Below are 22,413 nucleotides of genomic sequence, written 5' to 3'. Positions count from 1 at the left end.
AAAATGACAAGGTTATAGAGGTGGAGAACAGATTATTGTTTGCCAGAGGTTAGGGAAGGATGAGAGGAGAGGAGTAGCTGTGGTTATAAATGAGTAGCACAAGAGATACTTGTGATGGAACTGTACTGTATCTTGATCATATGAATCTACACGTGATAACATACACATACACACGAATGCATGTAAAACAGGTGAAATTTGAATAAAATAGACAATGTATCAAAGTCAATTTCCTAGTACAAAAGTTATACAAGATGTTATCACTGAGGGAAACTGGGTGAAGGAAATATAAGATCTATTATTTCTTAGCATTGCAAGTGAATCTACAATGGTCTCAAATAAAGACTTCTTTAAAAAGAAAGATTTTCAGATTGGATAAGAAAAAGCAAAATCCAACTATCAAATGCGTACAAGAAAAAAAACCTACTTTAAGTATAAAGACACAGTTAAAGGAATAGGATAGAAAGAAGACACACCATGCCAACAGTAACAACAACAACAACAAAACCCTAAAGAATTTTTTTAAAACTGAAGAGTAGCTATAATATCAAACACATAAAATTGTTAGTGATAAAAAACACTATATAAAAATATCATATGCAAAAGAAAGCAGTTGGACCCTTACTTTACACCATATACAAAAATTAACTCAAAATTCATTAAAGACCTAAATGTAGCCCTGAAACCATAAAATGACTAGATTTGAAACCATAAAGCTACTGGAGGAAAACACATGGGGAAAAGGCTTCACAACATTGAATTTATCAATGATTTCTTGTGTATGACGTAAAAAACACAAGCAACAAAAGTAAACACAGACAAACGGGACATCAAACTTTAAAACTTCTGTGCAGCAAAACAATCAATCAATAGAGAAGAAAAGGCAACCTACAGAATGGAAGAAAATAGTATTTGCAAATATATACCTGGAAATGGGTTAATATCCAGATATACAAAGAACTCCTACAACTCAATTAAAAAAAAAAAAAAAGAACCCAATTTTAAAATGGGCAAAAGGTTGGGTGCAATGGCTGGTGAATGACTGTAGTCCCAGCCACTTGGGAGGCTAAGGTAGGAGGATCACTTGAGCCCAGGACTTCAAGGTCAGCCTGGACAATACAGCAAGCACCTGTCTCAAAACAAAACAAAACAAACAAAAACTAAAAACATGCCAGGTGTCACCGGTTCACTCCTATAATCCCAACACTGGTAAGCTGAGACTGGAGGACTGTTTGAGCCCAGGAGTTCGAGATCAGCCTGGGCAACACAGACCTTGTCTCTACAAAAACAAAACAAAAATTAGCTGGATGTGGTAGCATGTGCCTATAGTCCCAGCAACTCAGGAGGCTAAGGTGGGAGGATCACTTGAGCCCAGGAATTCAAGGATGCAGTGAGCTGTTATCATGCCACTGAACTCCAGCCTGGGTGACAGAGTGAGACTCTGCCTCAAAAAAAAAAAAAAAAAAAAAGAAAAGAAAAAAAAAAAGGTAAAGGACTTGAACAGACATTTCTCCAAAGATGATATACAAATGGCCATGAAGTACAGCCCTTACTCAGTATCCTCAGAAGACTGGTTGCAGAATCCCTGCAGATACCAAAATCCATGTATCCTTAAGTCCCTTATATAAACTGGTATGGTATTTGCATATAATCTATGTACATCCTCCTACATATTTTAAATTATCTCTAGATTACTTATGATACCTAAGACAATGTAAATGCTATATAAATAGTTATTATATTGTATTTTTAAAATTTGTATTATTTTTATTGGATTAAAAATATTTTCAATCCATGTTTGGTTAAATCTGGGGATGTGTAACCTGCAGACACTGACAGTCAACTGTATATAAAAAGATGTTCAATATCATTAATCATCAGGGAGATGTAGATCAAAATCATGAGATATCACCTTACACTTGTTAAGATGGGGAAAGAAAGAAGTGTTGGCAAGGACTTAGAGAAACTGGAAACCCTTTCTACTGTTGGTGGGAACGTAAAATAGCTTCCATAGCTGCTTTGGAAACAGTATGGATAGTCCTCAAAAAGTTAGAAATAGAATTACCATATCCAGCAATTCCACTTCTCAGTACATATCCAAAAGAAGTGAGACCTGGATAGCAAAGACATATTTGCACACCCATGTTCACTGTGGCGTTATTTACAACAACCAAGAGGTAGAAGCAGCCTAAATGTCCATCATCAGATAAATGGAAAAAGAAAATGTGACTTATACATACAATGGAATACCACTGAGATTCAAAAAAGATGAAAATCCTGTCATATGTTACAACATGGATAAATCTTAAGGACGTTATACAAAGTGAAATAAGCCAGAAACAAAAAGACAAGTTCCACTGATTCCACTTATATGAGGCATCTAAAGCAGTCAAATTCATAGAAAGTAAAATGGTAGCTGCCAAGAGGGGTGGTAAGAAGAGTTATTGTATCGTTTCAGTTTTGCAAGATAAAGTTCTAGAGATCTGTTGGACAACAATGTATGTGTAGTTAACACTACCGTAATGTACACTTAAAAATGGTTAAGATGGTAAATTTTATGTTGTGTTTTTCACTGCAATAAAAAAAGACACTGCATAATGATAAAAGTATCAATTCCCAAAAACATACTATAGTCTAAATGTGCATCCACCTAACTTCAAATCTTCAAAATACACAAAGCAAAACCAAAAACAACTAAAGGGAGAAACAGATAAATCCACAATTACAACTGAAGAGATTTCAACATTCCTCTTCAGTTACAGGACTAGTTAGCAGAGAATTAGCAATGACATAAAACAACAGAACACATCACCAACCAATTGGATTTCACGGGTGCTTATAGAACACTCCTCCCAACAACAGCAGAATAGACATTCTTTTCAAGTGCACCTGGACCTATATAAGCCATACCCTGAGTCAATAAACAACCCTAAACAAATTTAAAAGAAATTACATTGTATAAAGTGTAGTCTCTGATCATATGGAATTAAACTAGAAATAAGTAATAAAGACAACAGAAAACTCTCCAAATGCTTGCAAATTAAATGCACACATCTAAATAATCCATGGAGCAACGAGGAAGTCTTAAGAGAAATTAGAAATTTCTTCGTTAAGTTAGTTCTTAACAAAAATGAAAATATAAAATATCAAAATATCAAAATTTGTAGTCTACAGGTAAAAAAGCGGCTTAGGGGAAAGTTTAGAAAATTAAGTGCTTACATTTAAAAAAAGTATTAAATCAAAACAATTAGCCAGGCATAGTGGTGGTCGCCTGTAGTCCTGCGGTCGCCTGCAGTCCCAGCTACTCGGGAGGCTGAGGCAGGAGAATGGCAGTGTGAAACCGGGAGGCAGAGCTTGCAGTAAGCCAAGATCGCGCCACTGCCCTCCAGCCTGGGTGACTGAGCGAGATTCCGTCTCCAAAAACAACAAAACAAACAAACAAACAACAACAAAAAAAAAACCCGAAGTATTAAATCAATATTCTAAGCCTTTACTTTCAGAAACTAGAAAAACAACAAAATAAACTCAAAGCAAGCATAAGGAAATAAAAAGCACAAACAAAATAACATTGAAAACAAAAACAATAGATAAAAATCCAAACCAAAAGCTGTTTTTAAAAGATGAACATATTTTTAGTAGAGACAGGGTTTCAGCATGTTGGCCAGGCTGGTCTCAAACTCCTGACCTCAGGTGATCCACCTGCCTCGGCCTCCCAAAGTGCTGGGATTACAGGTGTGAGCCACTGCACCTGGCCTGTTGATCACCAGAATTGATAAACATCTGGCAAAAAAGGCACGGAGGGGAAGACACCTGTCACCAAAATCTGTAATATCAGAGACTATCATTACAAACGCTACTGGCATTAAAAAGGTAAATAAGGTGAATACTATGAAAAATTCTACATACATAAATGTGATAACTTAGATGAAATGGACCAATTCCTCAAAACCCACAAACTACCAGAACTCACCCAAAAGACAACCTGAGCATTGCTACAACTATTAAAGAAATTAAATCACAGTTTGAAAAGCAATCTTCGAGCCCAGATGGTTTCACCAAATTCTACCAAACATTTAAAGAAGAAATAGCCTCAACTCTACAAAATCTCTTTCAGAAAATGGAAGAGGCGAAAACACTTCCCAACTTATTTCATGAGATAAGCTATTACTCTGATACCAAAAACAAAGATAGTACAGAAAAGGAAAACTACAAATCAATATCCCTCATGAATACAGACATAAAAATCCCCAACAAATATTAGCAAATATAATCCAGCAAAACATAGAGAATGATCACGACCAAGTAGGATTTATCCTAAGAGTTTATGCAAGGCTGCTTCAATACTCAAAAAAATATAGTCTACCATATTACCAGCATATTAAGCCATATTAAACCACCACAACAACATACTAAAGAAGAAAATCCACATAGGAAGTAAAAGTTATCTCCAGTGCAATAAAGCAAGAAAAAGAAAAGGCAAAGATTAGAAAGAAATAAAACTGTCCCTATCAGCACACATAATTGTCTGCGTAAACCATTCCCAAGGAACAGCTAGAACTAGTAAGTTTAGCAAGGTCACTAAAAACAAGGTGAACATAGCTGGGCGCGGTCGCTCACGCCTGTAAACCCAGCACTTTGGGAGGCTGAGGTGGGCGGATCATGAGGTCAGGAGATTGAGACCATCCTGGCTAACATGGTGAAACCCCATCTCTACTAAAAAAAACACAAAAAATTAGCCGGGCATGGTGGTGGGCACCAGCTACTCTGGAGGCTGAGGCAGGAGAATGGCGTGAACCCGGGAGGTGGAGCTTGCAGTGAGCTGAGATGCACCACTGCACTCCAGCCTGGGCGACAAAGCGAGACTCCGTCTCAGAAAAAACAAAACAAAACAAGGTGAACACACAAAAAATTAATCATACCATAGCACACTGTAGCCTGGTACTTCGAGCTACTGCACCTGGCTATAGTTTCATATAGTTTCTGATGCATTTTATATAATGTATAAAATATATTTTTATGTTATATATGTAACTACACCTAAAACAATAAAACTTTTTGAAGAAAACATAGGAGAAAAACTTCCTGACTTGGGGTCAGGCTACTAGTTGTTAAATATGAAAGAAAAAAACTGCTAAAATGGACTCCATCAAAATTAAAACCTTTTGCTATGAGAAAGACCCTATAAGAGAATAAAAAGACAAGCTCCAAACCAGGAGAAAAATGTTGGCAAATCACATATTTGACAAAAAATTTACATCCCAAATATATAAAACTTTCAAACTTAACAGTAAGAAAAACAACTCAATTAAAATATGGACCAAAGACTTAAGACACTTCACCAATGAAGATATATGGATGGAAATAAGCACACAAAAAGATGTTCAACATCACTGCCATTAGGTAAATGAAAATTAAAATAATGAACCAGGACCAGTGGCGTGCACTTGTAGTCTCAGCTACATAGGATGACTGTTTAAGCCCAAGAGTTCAAAGTTGTAGTGCACTACCATCCGATCATGTCTGTAAATAGCCACTACACTCCAGCCTAAGCAACACAGCCCCTGCCACACCCCCATATACACACCCCACAATCATAATGAAATACCACTACACATCTATTAGAATGGCTAAAATAAACAATAATAACAATACCAAGTGCTGGTGAGGATATGAAACACCTGGAATTTTCATATACTGCTGGTGGCAATGCAAAACAGCATCACTGTTCTAAAAAAAAAAAAGGTGGAAGTTTCTTACACAGTTAAACATACTCTTACACTATAACCCAGCGATCTGACTGCTGGCAATTTAACCAAGAAAAATGAAAGCTCATGTTTGCACAAAAACTTGTACATGAAAATGTATAGCAGCTCTAGTCGCAATTGCTAAAAACTGAGAATAATCCAAATAACCTTCAACAAGTGAATGGATAAACAAATGGTGGGTACACCCATACAATAGAACACTACCTTACAATAAAAAGGAACAAACTTGGTACATGCAACAACCTGGATGAATCTCAATGGCTGCTGAGTGAAACAGGCCAGTCTCAATAGGTTACTACACATTCTATGATTCCATTTATATGATATCCTCAAAAGGACAAAATCATAGTGATGAAAAACAGATCCGTGGCTGCCAGGGATGAGGGGCAGGGAAACAGTATGACTAAAAGGAGATGACAAAAAGAGTTTTATGGGATGATGAAACTATTTTGCATCTATTTCAAATGTTAATTTAAAACTGATTTGGGTGACGATTAGACAAATCTATACATTTGTTAAAATTCATGGACTTATACCCCAAAAATGTCAATTTTGCTTTAAGATAAAAAATAAAATGGAAAAAAAGAAAGTTGCATTCCAACATACTCATGATAAAACTCAAAAGACACAAAGCAATATAATCATAAGCCACTCTACTGCTTAAGGGATCAATTAGCCCATAAAATAAAATGCAAACGCCGGCCAGGCACAATGGCACATGCCTGTAATCTCAGCACTTTGAGAGGACAAGCTGGGAGGATCGCTTGGGCCCAGGAGTTTAGACCAGCCTGGGCAACAGAGTGAGATTCAGTCTCTACAACAAATTTTAAAATTAGCCACGTGTGGTGGCACAAACCTGTAGTCCCAGCTACCTGGCAGGCTGAAGTGGGAGGATGGCTTCAGCCCAGGAGGTTGAGGCCACAGTGAGCTGTGATCATGCCTCTGCACTCCACCCGGGGTGACAGAGCAAGATTCTCACTCAAGAAAACACACACACACACACACACACACACACACACAATAAAAGCAGACATCATCAGCATCACGATAGAAAACACTATCTGCCATCACTGTTCTATCTGAAGAAACTGAGGCACAGTGAGATGAAGTGAAGCCCAAGTAAGTGGTGGAGCCAGGATGTGAACCTAGGCAGCAGGGCTCCCAGCCTGTGCTATTAACTACCACACTACTGTTCAGAGCACTTTATAAGTGAAATATAATTACAGAACAAAATATATGAAAAACCAAGGTCCTTATCTTCTCCCTCACTATACTTTTAGATTCCCCTACTTTTACAAGTAGCAACACCATTTTTTCAGTTACCCTACTTCAAAACGTGAGCCATATTTGACTCTTCTCTCCACTTTCCCAACCTATCCACTTCAATTCTCCTGGATTCTGCTTGGAAAAATCTCTATTCATCCATCTCTTTCTTCCTATTATCATTGAACTCTATTCTGTCTCACTGTACTCTAGTTCAGATCCATATATTAACCTGGATTGTAATGACTTCCCCTAACCAATCACCACATCCCTCCTTCCCATCACTGAACATCGATCAAGGATTAGATGCTGCTAGATTTATCTAACTCTAATTGTCCTTTCCAAACTGCTTAATGTATGTAGTTCAGCTTACCCTGGCATTCAAGGTCCTCATTGCTCTGGCTCTAGTCTACCTTCTTTTTCTCCGTTCATTTTTTACATCAAGTAGGGAAAGGGTGAAATAAGACGGAAAAACTACTTATTAAACCACTGTGCACCACCTATTTTGGCAGAAATCTTAAATATACTCTTGGTTAAGCATCACCTCATAGATGGTTCTAACATCCCTGACTTGCCCAAGGCCACACAGCTAGAAATGGTGGGAGATGGGGCTTCAATCCAGCTGTGATTAAGTCCATTCTTTTTCCACTATATCACAGATAATTAATTATTCAGTTTTCCTCAAAGGTATTTGCAAGTGCTCAAGCTGTTCCTTGTGAGGGAATGATGTCAAGGCCCAGCTTAAATAATTCCTTTTTATGAATTATTTTCTAATTCTCCCAACGGGATGTGATCTTTCTCATGAACCCCCATAGTACGCCATATTTCTCCGACTTGTTCACTTTCTTTCTTTTGTATTTTAGACTTGCCTGCTTAACACAGTGTACTCTTTCTTGAAGACTGTGTCTTAACAATATCTATGTATTTGCCCACAATGAGCCAGAGTCATGAGTGGCTGAATTAACACGATCTCTATGGGTGGGGTTTTTTTCCCCAATGTAAAAAACTGGGTCACCTTGGCTCTCTGCTCCTCCCATTCGACAGACAGCCGCATCTTCTCATGCACTTCCAGCTGCATCCCTGAGGTACCATGGTGAAGGTGAAGGCCAGAGTCAACGGATTTGGTTGTATTGGGTGCCTGGTCACCAGGGTGGCTTTGAACTCTGGCAAAGTGGATATTGTCGCCATCAATGACCGCTTCATTGACCTCAACTACATGGTCTACTTGTTCCAGTATGATTTCACCCATGGCAAATTCCATGCAACGTCAAGGCTGAGAATGGCAAGCTTGTCATCAGTGGAAATTCCATTACCATCTTCCAGGAGCGAGATCCCTCCAAAATCAAATGGGGCAATGCTGACGCTGAGTACGTTGTGGAGTCCACTGGTGTCTTCACCCCCATGAAGAAGGCTGGGGCTCACTTGCAGGAAGGAGCCAAAAGGGTCATGAATCTCTGCCCCCTTTGCTGATGCCCCCATGTTCGTGATGGGCATGAACCATGAGAATTATGACAACAGCCTCAAGATCATCAGCAATGCCTCCTGCACCACCAACTGCTTAACACCCCTGGCCAATGTCATCCAAGACAACTTTGGTATCGTGGAAGGACTCATTACTACAGTCCACGCCACCACTGCCACCCAGAAGACTGTGGATGGCCCCTCTGGGAAACTGTGGCGTGACGGCTGTGGGGCTCTCCAGAACATCATCCCTGTCTCTACCAGTGCTGCCAAGGCTGTAGGCAAGGCCCTCTCTGAGTTGAACGGGAAGCTCACTGGCATGGCCTTCTGTGTCACCACTGCCAACGTGTCCGTCATGAACCTGACCTGCCGTCTGGAAAAACCTGCCAAATATGATGACATCAAGAAGGTGGTGAAGCAGGATGCCTCTCAAGGGCATCCTGGGCTACAATGAGCACCAGGCTGTCTCCTCCGACTTCAACAGCAACACCCACTCTTCCACCTTCAATGCTGGGGCTGGCATTGCCCTCAACAACCACTTTGTCAAGATAATTTCTTGGTATAGTGATGAATTTGATTACAACAACGGTGTGGTGGACCTCACGGCCCACATGGCCTCCAAGAGTAAGACCACCAGACCACCAGCCCCAGCGAAAGCATGAGAAAAGAGAGAGGTCCTCACTGCTGGGGAGTCCCTGCCACACTCAGTCCCCCACTACACTGAGAATCTCCCCTCCTCAGTGCCCATGCAGAACCCCTGAAGAGGGAGGGGCCTAGGAGCCCCACCTTGTGTGTACCATTAATAAAGTCCCCTATGCTTAGCCAAAAACAAACAAACAAACAAAAAACTAAACTAAACAAAACAAAAAAAAATAAAAACCTGGGTCAACTCTTATTAGTCTAGTGAGTCTTCTTCTTCTTCTTTTTTTTTTTTTTAGGCAGGGTCTCACTCTGCCACCCAGGCTGGAGTGCAGTGGCGCAATCTCAGCTTTTCACAGCCTTGACCTCCCAGGCTCCAGCAATCCTACAGGCGTGTAACCACCATGCTGAGCTAATTTTTGTATTTTTTGTAGAGATGGGGTTTTGCCATGTTGCCCAGGCTGGTCTTGAACTGTTGGACTCAGGCCATCTTCCCACCTGGGTCTCCCAAAATGCTGGGACTACAGGCCTGAGCCACTGAGCCCGGGAGTCTTCATTTTGTCATGCCATATTTTGTGTCCTACATGAGTATTATGACAGCAGGTATCACTAATATCTTATTTTTAAATTTTACTAAGTTAAAATGCATACAATTCAAAATGACCATATACTTTTTCCCCTTACATCAAACTACTCTAGCTCTATCTAGTGAAAGTTTTATTATTGTTGTCACAAAATGTTTTCATTTGTCAGCGTACCATTTCTATGAAAAGGGTTTTAATAAATATTCGTTTTTATAAAATTATTTTTACATTTGAATTCAGATTTGGGCAGGACACAACAGCTCACAATCTGTCTATACAAAATTCTCTTAAACAACTTTAAAAAATCTATTATATATAATAGAACAAGAAGACAGGAGCCGGAAAAGACTGCTTACTCAAAGACTATTCACTCTGCCTAAGGAACTCAGTAGACTTTAGGACTTATAAAGACTATATATTAGTATCAAGTAAAAATGTAATTCAGCCTAAACTCCAGAATTTAAACAACAAGAATTTTTTTAAAAATACGCCTAAGATTCTGATTCTTATGGAGAAAAATAAATGATATTCCTCCTTCCTCAAATATGTTAAAAGATTAAAAGCACAAAACAAGAGAGAAGAAAAAAAATGGACATCCGTGGTATGTCATTGTCATAACATGCTACAGATGTCCATTTCTATCACACGCTGGCATGTTATGACAATGAAGCGGACAGCAAGTTGATTCCTTTTTTTTTTTTTTTGGCTCCTCTAAGTGCCAGTAAAGGCATATCGATCAACAAAATAGGAAGTTATGAAGAGAAAACACTTCAAACAGAAGCAGACAGGTTTATGGTTCAATGCAAAGCATATGTAACAAAACTAATATATTTTTATACGTAAACATTATTTACAATGAATTACAGAAAACAGGACTGATAGCAAAAGCTTAAAGATCCTATTATACTAAGCCAGACCACCTTATTCTCTTTCTCTAGCTTCCTTTGTACTCACAATTTCTATCACATTTAGCATGTGGTATCAGTATGTAATACCATTACACTGAATACTGTACTAACTCACTTTATACTGTATTATCCTCATAACTCTTTGCAGCACAGTGACTGTGTTTTCATATCACACATTAATCAAAAGACTACTAAACAGAAAGAAGAATTCCAAATGGCACTTGGTGTTCTGTTTTGTTTTTTTTGTTGTTGTTCTTGTTTTTTTTTTTGAGGCAAGGCCTGGCTCTATTGGCCCAAGCTGGAGTGCAGTGGCACAATCTCGGCTCACTGCAACCTCCGACTTCCGGGCTCAAGCCATCCTCCCATCTCAGCCTTCTGAGTAGCTGGGACTACAGGTACACACCTCCACACCAGGCTAATTGTTGTATTTTCTGTAGAGATGGGGTTTCGCCATGTTGCCCAGGCTGGTGGTGAACTCATCAGCTCCAGCAATCTGCCCGCTTCAGACTACCAAAATGCTGGGATTACAGGCATGAGCCACTACGCCCAGCCCCAAATGGCACTTTGAAAGCACCTCTTTAAAAACTCAATGCCAGGTGGGTGCGGTGGCTCACACCTGTAATCCCAGCACTTTGGGAGGCTGAGGCAGGTGGATCACCTGAGGTCAGGAGTTCCAGACCAGCCTGGCCAACATGGTGAAACCTTGTCTCTACTAAAAATACAAAAATTAGCCAGGCGTGGTGGCAGGCAATCCCAGCTACTTGGGAGGCTGAGGCAGGAGAATCGCTTGAACCCGGGAGGTGGAGGCTGTGGTGAGCCAAGACTGCTCCACTGCACTCCAGCCTGGGCCTACAGAGTGAGACTCTGTCTCAAACAAACAAACAAAAAAGTACAAATAAAAATAAAAAACCTCAATGCCATAATATAATTGCTGCTGCAGTACTCTATTAGACACAATCTTCTTTAAAGTAATTTTAAAGAAGATATTCTATAATTCAATTTGATGAAGATTTTAAATGATATTAAATATTATATTTTATAGCAGTATCTGATTAGTTTTAGAGCTACAACTGAAAGCTGATGGAAGATGTGTGTACATTTACCAAAATCAACTCTTGCATATTTATGAAATAATAATTGGCTGGGTGCAGTGGCTCATGCCTGTAATCCCAGCACTTTGGGAGGCCGAGACGGGCAGATCACAAGGTCAGGAGATTGAGACCATCCTGGCTAACACGGTGAAACCTCATCTCTACTAAAAAAAATTAGCCGGGTGTGGTGGCGGGTGCCTGTAGTCCCAGCTACTCAGGAGGCTGAGGCAGGAGAATGGCATGAACCTGGGAGGTGGAGCTTGCAGTGAGCCGAGATCACGCCACTGCACTCCAGCCTGGGGGACAGAGCGAGACTCTGTCTCAAATAGTAATAACAATAATAATAATTTTAAAACTTATTTGACAATTCAGTTAGGTGAAGACTTTGGATACAAGAAGATTATATTTTATAGCAGTATGTGATTAATTTTAGACCTACACCTGAACGTTGATGGCAGATGTGTGTGCATTTACCAAAATGAACTCTTGCATACTTGTGAAATAACAAAATGGCAAACCCCACCTCATGTTCTATAGAGCAAAACTTGAATGTGTTTAATTTTCCACATACTTTGGGCTATTTTACACCTCTGCCTCCTTTCAGGCTTTCTACTCTTTCTGAAATGCCCTTTATCACCACTCTCTCCTGCTAACTCTTGCTCATCTTCTAAGACTCAGCTCAGGTTCATCTGCTCAAGAAGGCCATCCCTAAAAATCTTCCCTATTCCTAGTGTACTTCCTCTGTGCTCCCACAAAAATCTGGTATTTTTTTTTTTTTTTCATTGTACTTACCACAAAGAATGTCATACTCAATTTTTGGTCAAATTTAAAATACTTATTACTTATAAGTGCCTATTTACCACTAGTCTTCTCTGTAATACTACATAAGCCCCTAAAGTAGAGGCACCGTCTGTCTTCACTGCTATTACTCCCATGTTCAGTAAACACATATAACACAATAAACAAACAGAAGTACTTAAAATATTTTTACAATGGATGAACAGATTATGAACACTAGAGATTTTTCTATTATAATCCAAATCAATGTATGCTTAAATAATTTTAACTAAAGTAACACTGTGCATAAGACATTTACTTCAATTTTTGAATCACTTTATTTCAAAGGTAATACTCTTCTTAAAATTTCCATTTTTACTTTTAAGTCAGGAAAAAAGTAGGCTATACTCTATTTCCTTTTTATTTACATTTAAAATTTTGAGTCAAACAGTCCAAAATATACCAATAATTAAAGGAGAATCTGCTGGTTTGAAAAACTATATAATAGCTTCAATAGTTCCTACTGAAAGTATACATGACTTCCAACAAGTTACTGCTGTGACTTTAAAAAAATGTTTTTCTTGGCCAGGCACAGTGGCTCAAGCCTGTAAACCCAGCACTTTGGGAGGCCAAGGCAGGCAGATCACTTGAGCCCAGGAGTTTGAGACCAGCCTGGACAACAAAGCAAAACACAATCTCTACAAAAAATACAAAAATAAGCTAGGCATGGTGGCACACGCCTGTGGTCCCAGCTACTTGGAAGGCTGAGGTGGGAGGATCACTTGAGCCTGGGAGGTGGAGGTTGCAGTGAGCCGAGATCACTGAGTTGGAAAGAATAATTTCCTAATTGGAAGTCAGGGTGTGCTGAAACTCAACACTGATAGGAGAGCCAATGGAGAGATCTAGTAGGCTACTGGAAAGACTGATAAGAGAGGTCACTGGTGCTAAATTCAAAGTCATAGCTAAACATAGGTGTGAATTAGATGCCTGAAACAGCTCGATGTCAGAGTCCTCCTTTAGACAAATGTGTTCTTGAAGAATAACTGAGTAGAGACCAACAATAACATGGCCTTCAGTTAGTAGTACAGCAACACTGTCTGCCTAAAACTATCCTTACATATAGAAAAAAGGCAGATTATAATGAAAGGGAAAATGATCAATGAGATTATTAAAACATCCTTATTAATCAATGAAATTAAATATTGGCAAAGACAAAAAAAAACTGTAATCCCAGCACTTTGGGGGGCCGAGACGGGCGGATCACGAGGTCAGGAGACTGAGACCATCCTGGCTAACATGGTGAAACCCCGCCTCTACTAAAAAAATACAAAAAACTAGCCGGGCGAGGTGGCGGGCGCCTGTAGTCCCAGCTACTCCGGAGGCTGAGCCAGGAGAATGGCATGAACCTGGGAGGCGGAGCTTGCAGTGAGCTGAGATCCGGCCACTGCACTCCAGCCTAGGCGACAGAGCGAGACTCTGTCTCAAAAAAAAAAAAAAGACAAAAAAAATAAAATTGGTAGGGCTGTCAGGAAATAAACACTCTCACATTGCTGTTCATATAAGCTTTCCCAGGTTCCATTTAGCTAAGATATCCAAAATCTTTTTAATTTACGTGCCCTCTCATGTACCAGTTCCACTTATTAAAAAATATCTTGATGACTTACGTTGTGAGTTATACAACCTAGTAATTTTTTGAAAACTGAAATGCTTAAAACAACCAGTTACCAATGAGCTGGGAGGACTGCTTGAGCCTACTAGGAGTTCAAGACCAGCCTGAGAAACATAGTGAGAGCCATTCTTGACAAAAATTAAAAAATTAGCTAGGTGTGGTGGCTTGCACCTGTAGTCCCAGCTACTCGGGGGACTGAGGTAGGAGGATCATCTGAGCCCAGGGAGGTCAAGGCTGTAGTGAGTCATGAGCTTGCCACTGGACTCCAGCCTAAGCAACAGAGTGAGATGTTATCTCAAAAAAAAAAAAAAAAAAAAAAAAAAAGTTGTTCTTAACAATAGCACTTACAGTCTTTACAGTCATGTGCTGCATACCAGTGTTCTGGTCAACAACAGATGATGATGGTGACCAATGCATAGATGATAGTCCCATAAAATTGTAACACTTTATTTTTGCTGTACCTTTTCTGTTTAGACACACAAATAGGTAACCACTGTGTTACAGTATTGACTATAGTATTCAGTATAGTAACATGCTATACAGGTTTGTAATCCAGGAGCAATAGGCTACACCACATAACCTAGGTGTGTAGCAGGCTATACCACCTAGGTTTGTGTAAGTATACTCTATGACGTTTGCACAATGACAAAATTGCCTATTAACATGTTTCTTAAGAGTGTATCCCCATCCTTAAATGACACATGCAATATTAGATACGACTATTATCAAAGTCTGCTTGTTAAATACTAATGTCATTTCTAGGGTCTATAAGCAACATTTTCACTACATTGAATACTTTGTAAGATGTTTATTTTGGGATCTGTTTTATTAAAACAGAATTCCATTGACACCTTACAGTAATCATTTCCTTGTTTGAACTGGGCCACTTAGTTTATCACAGTCATAGTGGTCTAAAAGTCTAGTATAAAGTAGTAAAAGAAAGATCTTGAATTTTACCTAAATATGTGAACTACATGCGTGAACCTTAAGAGGGGCCTATATTACTCATTATTTTTACTTGAGAATGTCAGAGAAGTGACAGGGCTGTACTTAAGATAACAAGGCCTACTAAAAATTAATTTATCAATAATTTGTTGCCAAGTATCAAAGTATGGGATACTTCACACTGGATGTCTGAAATCCAACGAAAAGCACAAAGCTGAATACTTAGTGAAGGGATAGCTATGCCAACCAGGGACCGACCCTCTGAATAGAGCACATTGCTGATCTTACACAGAGTTTAGGGGGTAGCATGGGATTCAGGGATCAGCGGACTTTCAGAGGCTTATTAACATAGTTACTGACATTAGATTACTACTAGTTACATTACTGGGAAGTTACCTAATCTCTCTGGGTCTCAGTGTCTTTATTTTTAAAAGAACACAGCATGGCTGTGTTCCAATAAAACTTTGTTTACAAAAACAGGCAGTAAGCTGGGTTAGCCTACAGGTAGTAGGTAATCAGTTTCCTTCCAGTTCAAAATTATAGTAGCACATTTTGCTGTTTAAAATTACAGAAGCTGCTGCCTTGCTTTTGAGAGAAATCTGTCAGCCATACGTGACACAAGGCATATAAACTGGTGGTTAGCAGCAGAGACTTTAGAGCTAGACAGTTTTGGGATTCGGTGTTAATTGTGTAGCCTTGGGCAAGTTACTTAAAATTACTCTGAGCCTCAGCTCTAAGGTTGTTGTGAGGGGTAAGTGAAGTAATGTATATAAAGTATTTAGCTCTGTATCTAGTACACAGTAAGCATTCAATAAACAAATGTTATTACTTTTACAAATTATGTGATCCTGAGTCCTTGGTCAGGAACACAGTCCGGCAATCAACATTTTTTTCCAGCAAAGAAATAAAATATGCTTTATAATGCTCTACATGAGACTGCAATTATTAGAAACCCACCATAGAAAAGATGATAATACCCTAAGTCATCTTTTTTTTTAAAATGACAACAGCCAGTATTAATTGGGTGCTTCTATCTACTTATTAGTTGTATATTCGTTGTACAATATTGGTTATGCTACATGTTTCATTAGCTTTAGTTTCCTCATCTGTAAAAATAAGGAAAGTAATAGTACCAACCTCATAGGATTGCTATAAAGCTTAAATGTGTTAACAAAGTGGCACATAACAGATATATGTATATATGTATGTATGTATATAATTGTCATCATGAGTTAAATACATGTATTCATTTGAATCCTCAGGATAACTGAAAAAGGTAAAATTCCTATTTGTTTACAGCTTTGGATAATGAGACTCAGAGAAGTTAAGACACCTACCCAAGGTCTCATAGCTATGAAGTGCAATGTCCAGGATTCAATAGAGACTTGCCTGACTATAAAGCCCAAGCTCTTATCACTAGGCCGAAGACAGAATTAATGTTATCTCTGTATGGAGGTGCCTATGTGTAAATGACAATGAGAACCAAAATAGTGGTATTAATAATATTCTCCCTATACAGGAAATGTTTCAGGAATTTTTAAAGGTTTTTTTTTTTTTTTTTTGAGATGGAGTCTTGCTCTGTCACCCAGGCTGGAGGGCAGTGGCACAATCTCAGCTCACCACAGCCTCCTCCTTCTGGGTTCACATGATCCTCCAGCCTCCACCTCTCAAGTGCTAGGATTACAACTATGCACCACCATGCCCAGCTGATTTTTGCATTTTTAGTAGAGACAGCGTTTCACCATGTTGACCAGGCTGGTCTTGAACTCCTGTCCTGAAGTGATCCACCTGCCTCCCACGGTGCTGGAATTATAGATGTGAGCCACCCCGCTCGGCCAGAAGTTTTAAAGGTTTAAGCGTAGAAGAACTCATACAAATCACTGATCTTAAAATGATAGGATTCCCATAGGTAAAATTTTTGCTGAAATTATTTCCTTTTATTTTCCATATCTAATTAATTCAAACTTTCATTATTAAAGTTAAGCAATCCTCTGCATTAAAATAACTAAAGATCCAACATGACTTATCATTTACATATAAAGTATGCTGCAATACTGGCATTCATCTCTACTGCTAATCTTTGAGGTCTATTTAAGACTTCTCAGACTATTTTTACAAAGAACCACGCTTCTGCTACTTTATTCTATAAATTTCCAAATACTAGTTTAGAACTTTGAACTCTGAAAAACATTTCAACTTTAAATGAAAATATTAATATCAAAGGAAAAAATATCTCAAGGAAAACGACATTACTTGATAGATTCATTCACAAGTTTGTATAGCATCACCGGATCCACCTCATACTCTCCCAGCCTTGGGAATGCTACTGGTAACTGATCCAGAACAGAACTTGGTTTTACACTGTAAAGCCTTATAGCGCAGCAATCATTATACAAGGAAAACAGGGCAAAATTCCAAACTCTTATAAGAATAAACTAAGATTTAAAAGTATATCTGATTCAGAAATTCCAAAAAAGCAAATAAGTTTTAAATGTTATAAATGAAAATCACAAATTATAATATAATCTACAAAAGCAAACTGTAAATATCTTGAAAACATACATATCCATCTTTCCAAACTAGAAATACTAAAAGTCAAAGTGATAATCAATTAGGATTTAATATAATTTTATACTCTATGATATACAAGAAAATATACAACAGCTTATGTATATATCATCATCTAGTTTGAAAGATTAAATACTTTATTTTCTTTAACATTGGGTGTTTTGTTGTGAAAACAAAGAACATCCAAATTTAGAACAAACAAGCCAAATTATCTTTTGGCATTTTAAATAATATTCTGACATGCTGAATTGTATTAAAGTCCCATTATCTGCCCCACTGTATTGCCCATCAAGGCTAGGGGTGGGGAAGAAGAGAGGAGTAGACAATATCTGCCTAATCATAACGAATCAACCGAAGGTACCACTTCCAGGTAGAAGTAGCAGCACTATTATTCATATAAAGGTAGTGTATCATAAATATCAACTTCTAGCTTTGGAAGAAAAACAGACACTCGGTGCTTCAAAAATAACCTGTTTTCTTTTCCTTTCCACAATATAACCTGTTTCTCTTTCCTTTCCACAAAAAACTAATTTTAAAAATAATCTCTAACATTTTTACTAAAGAAACCTGCCTAGATCACTGAAGCTAGTGGTTTCCTAAACCTTTAGTGGGAACAAGGTCATGTTGCTCTTTTAATTTAATTTCTCCCCAGAAAAGTACAAATTTTCATTTAATTTCTCCCCAGAAAAGTATAAATAGTAGAGTTCACAGACCCTTGAAAGACCATTTATTCGCACGCTAACAGATGCAGGTTAAGAGTCAGAGAGATGAAGTAGAAAATTTCCCAAGGTCCCTCCAACTCTCTTCCATAATTATCTCTCTGACTCATAAGAACCAACTAAATCATTCATAACCAAACCAAACAATATACTTTCTTGCATGACCAACCCATTAAAAAAAAAAAAAAAAAAGCAGCTGACAGTATCTACGTAGCAATATCCACCAGAAAATAAATTGTACTGGCAGCATTTTTAAATGCAGCAAACCTAGAAAGTGCTGTGGAAAGAAGGTTAAATTTACACCCACAAACATAACAATAAAGTGGGCTTTGGCGCAGACCTGATCCAGGGTGTAGCCTGAGAATAGGGGAAATCAGTGAATAAAACCTCCTATAATAGCAAACACGGCTCCTATTGACAAGACGTAGTGGAAATGAGCTATGACATAATATGTGTCATGTAGTACGATATCTAGTGATGATGCTAGCACAATGCCGGTTAAGCCTCCTACGGTATCAATGCATAACATACAATACATATCAATGCATATTATAGTTGATTACAGCTTACAGAATGCTTTCACATACAACACCAAATAATCCTCAATTCTGGTAAAACAGAAGTACGTATTATTTTTATCCCCCTTCCACAGCTAAGGAAAGAGGTTTAGAAAATTACTTGCCATGCTCACACAGCCAATAAGTGGAGATCTGGGATTCTAACAGAGAATTGTGTAGTACCAGAAGTGAGCTCAGAACATTATTATAGTCTGGTGCTTCCATAAAAGTCCCTCAAAACAGAAAAAACCGAATTTTTAAAACAGACTAATGGGTGACATTTTTATTGTAGACACATCTTGACATGAGTAAACAAAAATTAATTTATTTAAAATGCTCACCTCCCTCTTTTTTGGTTAATAAAAAACATTTTGTTCAGAAAAAAAAAAAGACATGGTCAAGTGAATTTTGGCGATTGAAAACATTTTATTTTATGAAACATTTATCCTCCCTCATCTCTCGCCTTTTTTTGTTTTTGTTTTTGTTTTGTTTTTGGAAATAGGCTCTCTTTCTGTCACCCAGGCTGGAGTACAGTGGTGCAATCATGGCCAACTGCAGCGGCACAATCATGGCTCACCGCAGCCTTGACCTTCCTGGACTCTGGTGATCCTCCCACCTCAGTCTCCCAAGTAGCTGGGACCACAGGTGCACACCACCACATACGGCTAATTTTTATATATATATATATATATATATATATATATGTATATATATATATATATATATATATATATTTATTTATTTATTTTTGTAGAGGCAGGGTTTCGCCATGTTGTGCAGACTGGTCTTGAACTCCTGGAATCAAGCAATTGGCCTGCTTTTGGCTTCCAAAAGTGCTAAGATTACAAGCATGAGCCACTGAGCCTGATCTTTTTTTTTTTTTTGAGACGGAGTCTCGCTCTATCGCCAGGCTGGAGTGCAGTTGCGTAATCTCAATCAGGAGATTCCACCTCCCAGGTTCAAGCGATTCCCCTGCCTCAGCCTCCGGAGTAGCTTGGACTACAGGCACGCGCCACCACGAACAGCTAATTTTTTTGCATTTTTAGTAGAGACGGGGTTTCACCATGTTGGCCAGGATAATCTTGATCTCCTGACCTCTTGATCCACCCGCCTCAGCCTCCCGAAGTGTTGGGATTACAGGCATGAGCCACGGCGCCCGGCCCCAACTTTCTTCTTAATGAATGAAGAAATACTGTTTTTAAAAAATTCCCTCACTGAATGTGAACTGAGTTTCTTGTCAAAAAATGTGCAATTGCTACAGAATATATAATCCTAATCAATTATCAGTAATCTTATCAAATGCTAAAAGAATTGGCAGCTTTAAAAATTAAAAGGATGAAGCTAAGTGCTCATATGTAGTTGAATAGAGTATCCTGAGACTTTTTTTTCTTTTTTTGAGATGGAGTCTCACTCTGTCACCCAGGCTGGAGAGCAGTGGCATGATCTCGGCTCACTGCAACCTCTGTCTCCTGGGTTCAAGCCATTCTCCTGTCTTAGCCTCTCGAGTAGCTGAGACTACAGGCATGTGCCACCACGCTCGGCTAACTTTTGTATTTTTAGTAGACACAGGGTTTTACCATGTTGGCCAGACTGGTCTCGAAAATCCTGACCTCAAGTGATCCCCCCGCCTCAGCCTCCCAAAGTGCTGGGGTAACAGGCGTGAGCCACTGCACCCGGCCCCTGAGACACTTCTTTTTATATTTAGGCTTAGGCAACTTGGTATCTTGAAAGCAATTTTTTTAAAAAGTGACTAAATAAATAAAGTGACTAAAAGTTTGAAGTTTGAACTGGGTCAGTTTGACAAATGAAGGAGGGTGCCAGGAGGAAGTCTGAGGAAAAGCAGCAGCTTAATGCCACCGCCATCTCCAAGCTGCTTTCCAGCTGCCAGCAGTGATAGCAGCAGTCCTCTGCGTACTCAAGAGTACCGCAGGGCCAGAACATGAGAAAGATGCGGGAAGAGGATTTCCTTCTAGAGAGAGAATAAAGGACACCGAGAGTCCAACAATTACCATCTTGTATGGGAGAAAAACAATGCAAAGGAAAAAACGTGCAACCAGCAGATAAAATACTTATGTCAACCCAGGTTCTAAGGACCTTTTCCCAAAGTATCCCTCTAAACTGGTGACATTAGCTTAGGGCAAAGAGTCAAAAATGAAGTTAGCCATGAACACAGATGAAAATACTGAACGTTTTCTACGAAAAGTCACCCGATTAAACATTGCCAAGAGGGAAAAACAGTGCAAGTCCAGTAAAGCACGAGGCACGTAGAAAATTCAAGCTATGTAGTCAAATCGCTCTCTCTGAAGAAACCAGCAAGACAACTGAGCCCAGCAAGGAGTGGAAGGCGTAAAGAGCTGTCATTGTGTCGGTAACAACTCCATCCGGCGGCTGCGCGTCTAGAAAGAGGCTGCGGTTCCTGGGTCCACACCAGGAGGCACTCTCCACAAAGTCTACACCGCCGCGCCCGGACAGGCACCTCCAGCGCGGCCAGCAAGCCCCCCGAGTGGGGAGTTGCAGTGCCTTCCTCGCCTCGTCCCCGCGCGGCGTGGGCCGGACGTAGCCCACTCGCCCCGCCCCCGCAGGCAGCGGCTCCAGGGGGCTTCCGGCCGCCCTCCCGGGGCCCCGAACCCTCGCCAGCCGCACCGTGCCTGCCCACTCCCTGGACCTCGCTAAGCACCTGCCTGGGTCCCTCTTCGAAAGGCCGGGAGGAGGGAGCCAAGGAGGCGCCGGCGAGGCTGACAGAGCCAGAGGCTGGGGCTCCCCTCCGGGAGCCGGGAGCATAATCCTGTTCCTCTGGCCAATGGAGGCGACAGAAGCCGTGCAAGGGAGCTCCGGGGCTGGAGCTCTTGCTGTCAGGCCCCAAGCCCTCTCAGCTGTGGAGTTTCGGTTGGTGCACGAGGGCTCGAATTTCCTCCGCACGCCAGAGATCCGAGACCAGACGGTGTTGCGACTTCGGGGCTGGGGTCAGGGAGGGCTCCGCGCGAGCGCACGGCACCGCACAAAGGAAGAGGGGACTGAGGGGAGACAAGCGTCCCGTTACCTCGATCTTCGACCCTCCGCTCTATTCTTCCTGATGTCGCTAAGGTTGCAGCCACGTTACCCGGCTCCCGGAGCCCCGGCCGCCCTCAGCAGCACCTCACCAGCCCTGCGCTAGCACCCGGCGGACGCGCGCTCTCCTGCACTGCCCCGCAGAGCCCTGGCTGGCGCTTGGCGTCTTCTCACCTCAGCCCCCGCGAGAGGCGGCCTCCGGGGGCGGGGCGGGCGGGGCGAGGCAGGCTGCGCGGGGCTACGCACGGCACTCTGGGAAGTGTGGTTCTCGTAACCTCTTCCCGGAGTCCACCCCACGACCTCGCCCCGGCTGCTCACGGGTCTCGGGGACTGGGCAGTGTTGCCCGGCCTGGTGAAGGCGGACCAGGGCGTGGCGGACGTCCCCATAACAAATCTTGAAATAAAACACTGCATGAATA

At 40.3% G+C, this 22,413-nt stretch overlaps 1 protein-coding gene and 1 pseudogene across 5 annotated transcripts in view; one reads left to right on the top strand and one right to left on the bottom strand.

Moving 5' to 3' along the window:
* KLHL8 (kelch like family member 8) overlaps positions 1-22,202 on the bottom strand; it is a 59,512-nt gene extending 37,310 nt beyond the window's left edge. For 3 of the 5 annotated variants that reach the window (XM_010383131.2, XM_030920107.1, XM_030920113.1), the window contains exon 1: positions 21,987-22,202. The gene's annotated coding sequence lies outside the window, so the exon portion shown is untranslated. Of the gene's footprint in view, positions 1-8,043; positions 8,318-21,623 lie in introns of those variants that run through there. The other 2 variants (XM_030920100.1, XM_030920103.1) reach the window with 2 other exon arrangements.
* Positions 8,119-9,151, top strand: LOC104677971 (annotated as a pseudogene).
* Positions 22,203-22,413: the final 211 nt, after the last annotated feature.

This window comes from Rhinopithecus roxellana, chromosome 2, assembly GCF_007565055.1.
Source record: "Rhinopithecus roxellana isolate Shanxi Qingling chromosome 2, ASM756505v1, whole genome shotgun sequence".
Lineage (NCBI taxonomy): Eukaryota > Metazoa > Chordata > Mammalia > Primates > Cercopithecidae > Rhinopithecus > Rhinopithecus roxellana.
This window is presented reverse-complemented; position numbering and strand designations above follow the sequence as displayed.